Genomic DNA, 13,397 nt, shown 5'->3' with positions numbered 1-13,397 from the left:
TAGCGTTCATGTTTTCACTCACGCTCTCGAAAGGAGCTTGAAGTTCGACAGCCGATCAGTTTTATTCACACAAAACTCGAGCTCTGCATATTTCACGTCGATATAGCTCACAAACTCAGCTAGCTAGTCATTTAAATGCACACACACTTCGAAATACTCCTGTGATTTTACATTTTAATAAATGCACATGAATGGAGCCTCGCAATTCATGCAAATTTACGTGCAAGAACATTCAATATTGTGTCTAAAACTCCATGAAATGAAATTCATTGAAATCAAAAAAAGTAGTGATAGCGACCCGTTGTGACTTGAACCGAGAATCAATGCATCACAAAGTACGTCTGTTAATCTGCTGAAACATAGAAACACACATCTGCTAGGCTGGTAAAAGGTGCACTTAAATTCATACAGTCTCACAAGCTAGCTGCGAATGCTAATTACATTCGAAACCAGTGAAATTCATGCTAAGAGCAATTCCAGAAATGCTTAGCAGATCATCAGACTCGACTTTCTCCGATTTGGATGAAACTTTGCACATGGCTTCAGTATGGCAAATCATACGTTTTGAACCGATGGAGAGGTCAATCCAACTCATGACTGATTTTTAATACATCCAGGGCGTATGTATTTTTGCATTTCACCAAAATTGCCTTTTTCAAATCGTAACTCGGAAACGTATTTAAACGTTAATTGTACAAAAATGGCGTTCTCTAAAAAAATATACACTAAAAAAAAATTTTTTTTTCTCAATAATTACAAAATAATCTGAAAAAGTTAAATAAAAATATCAGGGTTTTAATTTATTTTTTTTGATAATTTTTATTTTAAATCTGTTATTGAAACCTACAGATTGATGGCTATCCCATCCGTGCCTTTTGAAAAATTAAGAAGTTACAGCTAAAACAATTTACAGATATATTCGAAATTTCAAGTTCTCGTTGAAAGATGTTATGTAGTATTATTATCTACAAACATGTTCGTGAAATATTTCGTCAATATTCAAATTTTTTATACTCATTTAATTTAATTTTCAATGTAATGGTTCTTTTTCGAACTACACGAAACTTGGCAAATAGATAAACAACTTTTATTGGCATAAAATGAAGAAAAAATTGTTTAAAAATATAAAATTTTACTGAACGTTTTCTTTAAATTTTCCAAAGCAATCGAAATTAAAGTACCTTCTTCACGTACTATTAAATAGGCACCAATTGAATCGAAAATCGGTTTAAGACCACGACCGATGTAAAATTAAATTGGAATGCATTAATTTTTCAATGAACTAGACTGTATATTTCAAAATGCGCTTATTTTTGCTTTAAAGTATATTGAAAAATGAAGAGCTGTAAAGTAACTTTCCATTCAATTGCCTGCTGCCTGCATGGAAATTGATGTAAATTCACAAATTATTTTTTCCTTGTACAGCATCTATCCACCGGGTTATTTTGTCCATATACAGTATGATGTCTAGGTATCAGCAGAACAGTACGAGGAGACAGGCGCGGTAACTATGGGGGGCAAGGCACTTTTTGCCCCCCCCAAAAGATTTATTGAAGGGGCCATGACCCCCCCCCCCAATATTTTGACAACTGGAATAAATATTAGAAAATTTTCTAGAGATATCTTATGATATAACACTTTTTTCTGTTATCCCCGTAGTTGGTCTCCGTAATTCTTCATATTTCTTAACTAAATTACCAAAATTTTATAACTAATATACTACAATGTGAAATGTGCTATACTTTGCCATTTTCGAATATTTGTTATTACTGGAATAGTAGGGAAAATGTTCGTGATTTTTATTTAGTTGCTTTTTATTTGCTCTAACCTCTCCGTTTCCTTCATAAAAATGCTTTATATATTGCAAAGTTCAATGATCTGCAGTAATAATTTTTCGTGCCCCCTCAATATTTCATGGAACTTACCGCCCCTGCGAGGAGGAACCTATAAATTTATCCTCACATGAATTTCAGAGCAGTCAATGTTATTCATTAGAATGTCAAAAATGAACAATATTTGTAAAGATGTACGGCGGGATTTTTTTATTTAAAAGTTTTTAATTTATACCCGGTTTTAACCTAATTTTGGTCTTTTCGCCGGATTTGTATCAGTTGGGGGGGGGGGAGATTTTAGGGGTGGGGGGGTTATTGTGAGGGTTGGAGGTTGAGGGAGGGGGTGAGTTTAATTTACATTTCATAGAGTCGAGAGGGGAAAGAGAGAGGGAGAAGTTTGTTTACAGTTTATTGATTTAAGAACTATTGAAGGAGAGAAGAAGAGAGAGAAAAAAAAGAAGAAAAACAGAGAGAGAGATATGTGTAAGGGGAGAAGCTTAAAACTAGGGGTTTTTAGTAGATTTTCGGTAAGCTGTCAGGCACGGCGGGATGCCAAAGTTGGTAAATCAAGAAATTTGCATCTATCGATATAGTGTCAAATGCAATGCCGCTGAAATCACCTCTGTCTAGTTGCGGGCGTTTGCCCGGATTACCCAAAGCTAGGAGTTATCCTTCAGTGGCACGGATCGGACAGCAGGTTATTAAAAACGATGCGGCGTAGCCGCATTAGAGCTTTCAAAATTGCACTAAATTAGAACAATTTCTATTAAGCAGCATGTTTATCTGTTATGCCAAATGACCATTATGCCAAATGACCATTATGCCAAATGACCATTATTCCAAATAACCATTATGCCAAATGGTATTATGCCAAACGACTTTATGCCAAATGTGGTAGCCCCGTTTCTAATCAACCAAAAAGTTCCCATCTTGCAATGTGTGAACAGCAAGATGGGAACTTTTTGGAATAAAAGGTTTTTTTAACGAAAACTTTTCTTCTGCGAAATGAATTTTTTCCAGTGTCTTTTTATTGAAAACTAATGACGTTTTTCATTGAAAACTACTGGTGGCGTGGATTGCTCTGGTTTTGCACTTTCGAGTAAAAAATGGCAATGAAACACCGTCAGAATGAAAAACGGCATAAATTTTACCCGAAAACCAAGAATCCAATGAAACTAAATTTGTGAAAAGATTTCACATAATGCTCTATCGCTAGTTGTCCAATATTCGTAAAAAAAGAATCAATATTGGACAAGAAAAAGTTTTAGCTAGAAAAACTTTTTTTCCAAATAATCTCCATCTTACAATTTATGGACGGTTGGAAGGGAACATAACTCCCTATCGTGGGACATAATTTCGTTCGAATCGAAATTTTTTTCGAGTGTTTTTTTGGAGACGCAATTTCCGATCAATCATTATATTGAATAATTGGCCAACTCAAATTCGTCGTAGCTGATATTTTCTTTATTTTCACTAAAGTCGGTCTGTCAGAGCCTGTACAGTACCAGAATGGAAGGGTTTCGACACTTGCTCGGTAGAATTGTAAACTCCAACGTTTTGGGGGCGGCAAAACTTTCTTCCGTAGGACCTTTTTTACTCACTTTTCGATTTATTTTGCCCAAGGCGCTATTGTTTTTGATGATGATTCGACAGATTTCGACATACCTGGGCTTGTTTGGAATCATCAACTTTTGTTTCCGGGATTGTGAGCGTTGAAGAACTTTTAAGTAAATTAGATGGATCAATTTGTGAATTAGTATATTTCTCTAAATTTGAGACCAAAATTATCACACCGCGAAATTTTAATTTTCTATGCATGCGGTTTCTCATACAGATTGAAAGTTCAAACTCATTCTGCTTAGTCAACACAATTTACACAACATAGATCTTATTTAAACAGATCGAAATACTGCACTAGAATTATCACGGCTAAAATTGAATTTAATATAATGATACCTGAAATGACATTTCCCAGTCCCAGTCGTTCACTTAACGGTGATGGCTTCGTTTCACCTCATTACAATAAAATTCAATTTTATTATCTACAAAAATTCCTTCCACAACCAATAACAAAGCGTAATTTCCACAATAGGCACCTTCTGCTTCAAAGCACATCCCCCAATCTAAATCTAATTGAAATTCCCCAACCAGCACGGTTCTATTGCCACATTGACAAAAGGATAGACGTTGCTTCGGTTTCACTCAATATATTTGCGCTCATATGACGAGCTTTTTCAGCAAATTTTGTCTTGTTTAAAAATGATTTGTGCTGAGGGAGCAATATAGATTTTTTTCATTTATGCACAAATTGGATTAAAAACAAATGGAAACAATCATAGTGACATGGAATATTGCGTAATATTCTTTAAATTTTGGGGTGTTCCAACTGTAACCGTAATGAAGCATGGATTGATTCGTGTAACTGATTTATACATTTGAAAAGTATTTTTTCGAATTGCTGGGTACCAACATTGGGATGCATAAAAAATAGTAAGCAATTTTTTTAAACTAACTGCACGTTTTTGTTTACCAAGCAGGTCGTCTTATAACCACATTTGAACATAGTAGTGCAATTTGGAAATGAACTGCAAGTGTAATTTACTAGTTCAAGTTCAATGAGGTAGAAACAGCTGAGACAGGCACAACTCTTTTGTGTTAGTGAAATCAACTTTGCCTCAGCAAGTTAAGTAAAACAAAAACACGTGCTTGTTTTCGTCAAACCGTTCGGACTAGTTGACATACACCGAACCCTCCATTTACGAACTAAACGGGGGTTCGTAAAAAGAGGTAGTTCGTAAAAAAAGTTTACGTTATTTGAGATTTGGTTCGTAAAAAAAGTTTACGTTATTTGGGATTTGGTTCGTAAAAAAAGTTTACGTTATTTGGAATTTACTTCGTAAAAAAAGTTTTGTGTGATTATTGTGGAAACCGCGCATCATATGTTTATTTTCGGAACGGATGTGAAGAGTGAGTGCAAGAAAATGATGTTTGAGCTCGTTTCAAAATCCAAGATGGCGGCTTCCGGTTTATTGAGATTGCCTAAAACCCCTAACAGTATGGGTATCTTCGAAACAGAATTGATGAGTAGATGTCGGAAAACGATGTTTGAAGCGGTTCTGAAATCAAATATGGCGACTTCCGGTTGATTGATATTCCTTGAAAACCCTTACAATATGGATATTTTCGGAACGGAATTGATGAGTAGATGTCAGAAAACGATGTTTGAGGTAGTTTTGAGATTCAAGATGGCGACTTCCGGTTTGTTGATATTCCTTGAAAACCCATACAATATGGGTATTTTCGGAACGGGGTTAATGAGTAGATATCAGAAAATGATGTTTGAGGTAGTTCTGAAATCCAAGATGGCGACTTCCGGTTTTTTTATATTCCTTGAAAATCCTTACATAATTTGTATTTTCAGAGCGGGATTGATGAGTAGATGTCAGAAAGCAATGTTTGAGGGGATTCTTAGATCCAAGATGGCAACTTCCGGTTTCTTGATATTCCTTGAAAACAATTACAATATGGGTATTTTCGGAACGGGATTTATGAGTAGTTGTCAGAAAACGATGTGTGAGGTGGTTCTTAAATCCAAGATGGTAACTTCCTATTTGTTGATATTCCTTGAAACCCCTTACAATATGGGTACTTTCGGAAAGAGATTTATAAGTAGACATCGGAAAATTATATTTGAGGTAATTTTGAAATGCAAAACAGTGACTTCCGGTTTATTATTATCTTTTGAAAGTTTTTGACATTTTCCTTTAACTTGGTATTCCTTTAAAACACTATACCATTCCGAAAATATCCATATTGTAAGGGTTTTCAAGGAATATCAACAAACCGGAAGTCGCCATCTTGAATTTCAAAACTACCTCAAACATCGTTTTCTGACATCTACTCATCAATTCCGTTTCGATAATACCCATATTGTATGGGTTTTCAAGGAATATCGACAAACCGGAAGTCGCCATCTTGGATTTCAGAACCACTTCAAACATCATTTTCCGACATCTACTCATCAATTCCGTTCCGAAAATACCCACACGGAAAGACCGAAATCAGCATTTTGACGAAAAAATTAGTTGATTTTCTGATTTTAGTTATTTATTTTTTGAGACAACTAAAAAAATCTTACTTTTGCTAGTTTAGATTTTTTAATTCTAATTCCCTTAATAATTATAGAATATTTGTTGAAATGGCTATTTTTTAGTTGAATTCACCAATTAAACGTGCTGTCATTTCTTAGCTAAGGCACACTTCATTTCCATTCAACTAATTTTTTAGCTGAGTTAGAGAAATAAAACGTTGTTTTCAACCAACATAAATGGTTGAATTGGCTTCTGCAATTTGCAGCTATATGGCGCTCTGTCACCGAAAAAACGTTAACACCGTAATGACTACTAGCCACTAGATAGCACACTACTACCGAAAAAAATTCCAGTCGCGGTTGTCTTTTCTATATTGGCAGGTATAAATACGATGTTGTATTGGAGAAAAAGATATAAGCGAAACATAAACTTCTTTGTGAAAATTTTTCTTCTAAATCGCTGCTTTCTTCATTCGACTTCGTGAAATCGACTCTCTCACTGGAAACATTGAGCACTCCGAAAACAAAAACCGAATACAAGTAGTACACCGGACGGCGTAGCCCGGAAGGTTGGAAGATACAAAAAACATCATTTGATCTATACAATTTAAGTGCATCATTCGAAACTCACTTCACTATTCCGCGTGAAAACATTATTACGCACAATCACTTCAAATGCGCACTTTCTACTAAGAGTTTACGTCATTTTTACATATCGGTTTAAAAATTTATATATGGATATATCGTAACACATGCGAAAAACATCTAAACAAGCAGTTTCAACAAGACTGTCCTGTTTAGCTTTGACACTTCTCATGAGTGTTTGGCTAATAAACTTGTTAATAAAACCAATTTCATTTTTGTTTTCTTTGTGCTGTCCTTCAGTAATGATGGTGATAGATAAATAGAAATAAATTTTCTGATTTTAATAACAAAATTAGTTGTCAATGAGAATTTCGTGTTGGATTGAAATATTGCTGGTTTGTGTACAGGATATTCGCCAACTAAACTCATTCTCTAAAAATAAGAGTTTTTTTCAGCAAAGTAAACTCTCAATTTTAACTAATTTTTTAGTTATTTTGGAAATTTTGTTGTTGAAATCAACTAATTCAAAAACAGTAATACGAATTAGGCGCAGAGCTAATTTCGGTCGTTCCGTGCATATTACAAGGGTTTTCAGGGAATATCGATAACCCGAAAGTCGACATCTTGGATTTCAGAACCACCTCAAACATCATTTCCCGACATCTACTCATTAACCCCGTTCCGAAAATACCCATATTGTATGGGTTTTCAAGGAATATCAACAAACCGGAAGTCGCCATCTTGAATTTCAAAACTACCTCAAACATCGTTTTCTGACACCTACTCATCAATTCCGTTTCGAAAATACCCATATTGCAAGGGTTTTCATGGAATATCGATAAACCGGAAGTCGACATCTTGGATTTCAGAACCACTCCAAACATCATTTTCCGACATCTACTCATCAATTCCGTTCCGAAAATACCCGTATTGCAAGGGTTTTCAAGGAATATCGATAAACCGGAAGTCGACATCTTGGATTTCAGAACCACCTCAAACATCACTCCCGACATCTACTCATTAACCCCGTTCCGAAAATCCCCATATTGTATGGGTTTTCAAGGAATATCAACAAACCGGAAGTCGCCATCTTGAATTTCAAAACTACCTCAAACATCGTTTTTTGACATCTACTCATCAATTCCGTTCCGAAAATATCCATATTGTAAGGGTTTTCAAGGAATATCAAGTCGCCATCTTGGATTTCAGAACCACCTCAAACATCATTTCCCGACATCTACTCATTAATCCCGTTCCGAAAACCCATATTGTATGGGTTTTCGAGGAATATCAATCAACCGGAAGTCGCCATCTTGGATTTCCAAAATACCTCAAACATCATTTTCCGAAATCTACTCTTTAAACCCGTTCCAAAAATACCCAAATGACAAAACCTCTTTTTACGAAGTAGGTTCGTAAAAAAAGTTTACGTTATTTGGGATTTGGTTCGTAAAAAAAGATTACGTTATTTGGGATTTGGTTCGTAAAAAGTGTTCGTAAACGGAAGTTTGGGTGTATTTATTTGTATGTAAGCCGTCATACCGAACTATTTACAAAGTTTTGATTAGCAACGCAAGCAAGCCATGTGGTCTGCACAATCTGTTTATATCACATTGGTTCAAGTTGAATCACTAAGCAGGCGCAAAATTAATCCTATGGAAGCCTCTGTCTATTTTTACTCTGCCAATGACACCAAGCAGTTGAAAGAACGGTCTTCGAAAAAGTTTTCAAACAGTCCATTTGTTTACAATATGTTTGTCTCGTTAGAGAGTTTCATTTTGTTTACAATTTACCAATACACAACAGTTTCAGAAATCAAAACGGTATAGATGTGTGTCAATATTCGTCATTTTTTACTACAATAAAAATGAGTTGCACTTCCGTCCTTCCTCGTTCCCGATACTGCTACATTTTGCGTGATTTCATTCTTCCTGTTTACGTTACTAAGAATCTCAATACGTAGTACACAAAAAGCGTCGAGTTTACACCATGCGGAACAGATTGTTACCTCCCAGAATGGTTCATTATCGTGTCGTTTACGTACAAATTGTTATACGTTCTTTTACGTTCGTGACGCTACATCTTGATTTCATGCTAGTGAATAAACAACATTGTATTTCGATCGATTCCCGGTGTGTTATGTATACGTTAATATTGGATCAGTTTTATACTCATGTATTATATGTATTACGATTTTTCTGACATTGAAGTTTGTTCTTAAAAACAAATCATTCGATTACTAGTCAAACATTGACAGATTCGGTTACTAAGTAGGATATGATAGTTAGTAATTAATCATTTTGTTAATATAATCCAGAATATGTCAGCATTCAAAGTAAATTATGAACTAACATAAACTGCTGCATTGCTGTTTCTAAATTAGGTACTATCATTAAGAATTAAAAAAAATACTTTTTTGTTGGAGAACCACAAACCAGAAACTTCAACGTCACATGTAAGGGATTTTGGAAATCTTTCAGCCCTGTGTTCCAGAAAATTTTCACATTATAAATTGGCACCAGTGACCACACTGTCTATTTCAACTTAACGAATTGGTACGTAAATTAGATCTCTGAACTTGATGAATGACACAATAGTAGCCTTCAAACATAAGCTAAGGCTATTCAAATCGGTTCTCAGAGAAAATTAAGCGATGAGGTGTGCACACATACATACATAGACGTAAACACACGTACACACGTACACACACACAACCATTTCTCGATCTCGAGCTGAGTCGAATGGTATATGAAAATATTACGGAGCTCCAATCGAAAGTCGGTATTTTTAGAAAATCTATTCCAATTGAAAGTGGGTATCTCCAGCAAAAACAATGCACGAAACTAGATTTATTATTCTCAATCTAATCCGAAAACACGTCCGTTTGAGCTTGAGCGACCACCCCTGGTTGCTACTCCGTTACTGATCGGAATCAGCTGAAATTGCACAGGGAATTTCTAGAAGATCCGACCTGAGACTGGACAATCTTCCTTCAATGTTCATCTTCTGGTAGCCCCAGAATTCATTGATCAGTACCGGCGCCGGCCATGCCCGAACGTAGATCGTCTAAGGAATGGGAAGGGATGTTAGTCCATCACTTGTTGTTACTAGAGGCCGTATATACTACTGCGCACTTCACAAGTGTCACGGGAGAAGGATATTGGTGAGTAAAAATTTATGTAATGGTAGTCTTCGCGCGCAACTCAATATGTTCCGGTTTCAAGAAGTTCGGATGCACTACTAAACTCACTGACTTCCCGAGTGAACGTTTCGACAATATCCGATACTGAAGTCCCGGGAAGTCTTGAATCACAGTTCTTACTCATGAAAACTGAAGGAAAATTTGTAATACTATCGCGTAACGAATAAAAACTTCCCCATTTCTTCTGAATAGAACAAAATAATCGAGCGAATAGGATTTAGACAAAATAGTTCATTAATTGTAGTGACATATTCTAAAAGTTTTTATAAAATCATTTTAAATCCTCAAACAAAGGTCAACAGATTTCACGCGCGTCTTGATTGTTTATTATTTCCTTTTTTATTATTTTAATTATTTATTAAAACTAATAATTGGTTGTATTGGTTGATCTGGGCGGCCGGCTACCGAGAAAAAATTATTAAATTTATCAAACAAGCAAGTATTTTCTACTATTTATTAGGGATGTCCGATACCGAGTCGATACTTCGAAGTATCGATACTTTCTTTCGAGAATCGGGTATTTTTGGTATCGATATTACATCAGAGCGAAACTGTTAGTTTCGATACTTTAGGTCTCGATACTTACAGTATCGCAACAGATTGAAGTCAATTCCCATTACTACGGAATATTTTCTTTTTGTTTCAATTATAGATTCTTTAACCTTAAGGTCATTCTAGAGGCCTTAACCTTAAGGTCATCAAACCCAAGTGGGCTAAGTAAAAGGCATCGACTAACCCATCACGCTATACCCGTCACCGATGGAACATTTTTTGACGTGAATACGTCTTACTTTACTATGGAGCGCCTTTTCAAAATTGACCCTCTGGAAGAGTGGTTTTTATCGTGAATATTTCTTGTTTTATTCAACGTATCATCATAATTTTTTTACACGTCATCGGAGATTTCAGCAATTTGTGATAAAATTTCCATATTACCACAAATAACTCGAAATTAAAATTTCATATTTGGTAAGTGAAATAGGTAAAAATTTGATGCTTCTTTTATTCTAGCCTGCGTAGTTGTTTCATTCAGTTCAGATCGGTATACAGGTCAAGAATCCAATTCTAGTGTTCAGTTCTGAAATTTGGTTTCAAAATCCAAGACCAGATTTTATTTTTCATTTTCATAATCCAGATCTCATATTCAGTTCTTCGTCCGGTTTCCAGGGCCAGAATTGAAATGCAGAATTTTGGAACTTGGACCAAATTTAAGAATTTTATTCTAAGCCTGGTTTATGGACCCGAAATCTGGAACATAGGTCAAGATCTTGGTTCTACACCTAGACTCTGGAGCTAAAATCTGGAAAACAAATTGACTTGAATATGAATTTTGAAATAGAATTCTGGATTCGAAATTGAGGTTCAGACCAGAATACAATTGCTAAACTCCTATCCAGAATTCGGACTTATAATTTAAGTTCAGAATTCGGAAATTGAGTTCTGAACCTCAAGTTCTGGAACTGCAGCCCCAAAAATCTGGATCAAATTGAGATCTAAAACTCAGCTTTATTTCTAGAATTCTTTTCTAAAATGCTTTCCAGAACCAGGTTTCAGTTAGAGAATGCTGGTCTAGAATTAGGATACAAAACTCACTTTTACAATTCTAGAAGTGTAACTGAGTTCAGAGACTAGATTTCTGAAGATTTCTGAACTATATTCCGGATCTGGGTTATACAACTCAGTTCCGAAGCTAAATTCTGGATCCGATTTTGAAAATTGAATCCTGGATCCGACTATCGAAAAAATCCTCGAATTCAGTTACAGATCTCAGGTTCAGTGATTAGTTCAACAATCTAGATTCAGAATTCAAATCTTGGACTTAGTTTTAAAACTCAGTTCCAGAGTCTATCATCAAAATTGATTTTCAGAATTAAGGTCTAGATTTCATTTTATTCGTATGCCATGCCATCCGGTTATGTTTCTGACATAACTCATCTCAACTTTATTTTCTTCGACTTCGATGAAGCGCCAGGCTCGCGCATGTATTGGTATGACCTGGACTAGCCGTCGTTGAAATTCGTTCTCGACAATCTCGCTTCGTCCCACAGATACACTGAAAGAGAGTGCAATGAGAGAAAACACGCTCATAAAGGCCATAGGTGAGGATTCAATCTTTTCAATTTTTCACACTCTTTTCACTCTCTTTCAGTGCGCCTGTGGGACGAAGCGAGATTGTCGAGAACGAATTTCAACGACGGCTAGTCCACGCCATACCAATACATGCGCGAACCTGGTGCTTCCGTTCAGTCCGTCCTCGGTACCGTCGTAATGGCAATAGGAATTGGCTTTTAGTGTAGTATTCATGTATCGACATAAAGGCTATGACATGAAAATTTTTAAGAAAATATGTGAAATGTGAAATCATCATGGCTCCAACACAAAGTGGCGTACGGATAACATTCGACATGGACCAAAAGTTATTCATTTATTTTATTTTGAAATAATTGCTATGCAAGTATCAATTGATACTTACAGGTATCGATACTTTATTGACTTTTGATACCTTGTATCGATTCCCAAAATTTCGGTATTCCGATACCCTAGGTATCGATACTTTGCCTTCCGAGTACCATCCATACTATTTATTCCATTATCCAATGTATGTTATCTCTGTTATTAACTTTGTAATATCAACGGTTTTGCACGGGTGTTAAAATACTACAACAGAGTAGCTCCAGTTTTTAACAGCCGCAAGGATGGCAAAATGAGGACCAACTTGTCCCAACTAGGATGAAACTTTGCACGCGTCATGAGTATGGTAAAATATTTACACAGATCGACTCAAGACTGATATTCAAAAAAAAAGGCAAAAATATTTTTGCCGGCACTATTTTGAAACGGTTGAAAATATGGTCCATTTTCATTATTTTATTGTACAGAAACCGGAGAAGACAAGAAAATTCGCGCAGATGTACTGTACAGATGTGAATGTTCAATACTCAGCTACATGTGAATGCCTAATACTTAACCACAATGGGACTGATTAATACTTAGCTGCATATAAACATAGTAACATATATGCGTTGCGTTGCGTTTCGATGTTTTACCTGCTTTACGGAATGACGACGACTCATTACTCTCTTCCATAGATAAGAAACATATAACCAAAAAGGTACGCGTACAGCAGATGCGATATTCCGGTCACATTTATCGTCGTCCGCTCCAATCATCAGTTAAAAGCTATATATTACGAAAATGTCGCCCAGAAGTTCGAACAAATTTTCTAGATTGATGAATCCACTGAAAGCTCCGGTTCTGAGTACATAATGTTGTTATTATTAATTTTGTATGAACATATTGAACAACGACTGGATGAACAACGTGGATACAAATAGTTATGAAGTAGACGTAAAAATTGGCGAGCTATCATCAGAAGAGAAATTTAATACAGAAAACCCGCCGTCTATGAATTTAACAAATACCGTTCAAATCCCAGAATCGCGACAACGACGGTTTCTGACGCCTGAGGCGTCTCTAAAAAAGCTTACATGAAAAAAAAATACTCGACTCCGGAAATTTCAAAGCATTCCAAGTCTCAGAGAGTCGATTTTTTTCAAAACAACGGCGAGCAACAAAAATTTTTCCCTAATTCTGTAAGTTATGCGGCTTGATATAATGCAAATTTCCGAATTTACGCACATAAACATGACTTGAGAGAATAGTTCAGTTCAACTTGGCTATTAAGGGG

At 35.8% G+C, this 13,397-nt stretch overlaps 1 protein-coding gene across 2 annotated transcripts in view; it reads left to right on the top strand.

Moving 5' to 3' along the window:
• LOC131433717 (protein qui-1) overlaps positions 1-13,397 on the top strand; it is a 271,477-nt gene that overhangs the window by 232,685 nt on the left and 25,395 nt on the right. The window lies entirely within an intron of this gene.

The sequence above is a fragment of the Malaya genurostris genome, chromosome 3, assembly GCF_030247185.1.
Source record: "Malaya genurostris strain Urasoe2022 chromosome 3, Malgen_1.1, whole genome shotgun sequence".
NCBI classification, from domain to species: Eukaryota; Metazoa; Arthropoda; class Insecta; order Diptera; family Culicidae; genus Malaya; species Malaya genurostris.
Note: the sequence above shows the minus strand (reverse complement) of the source record. Positions and strands in the feature narration are given on the sequence as shown.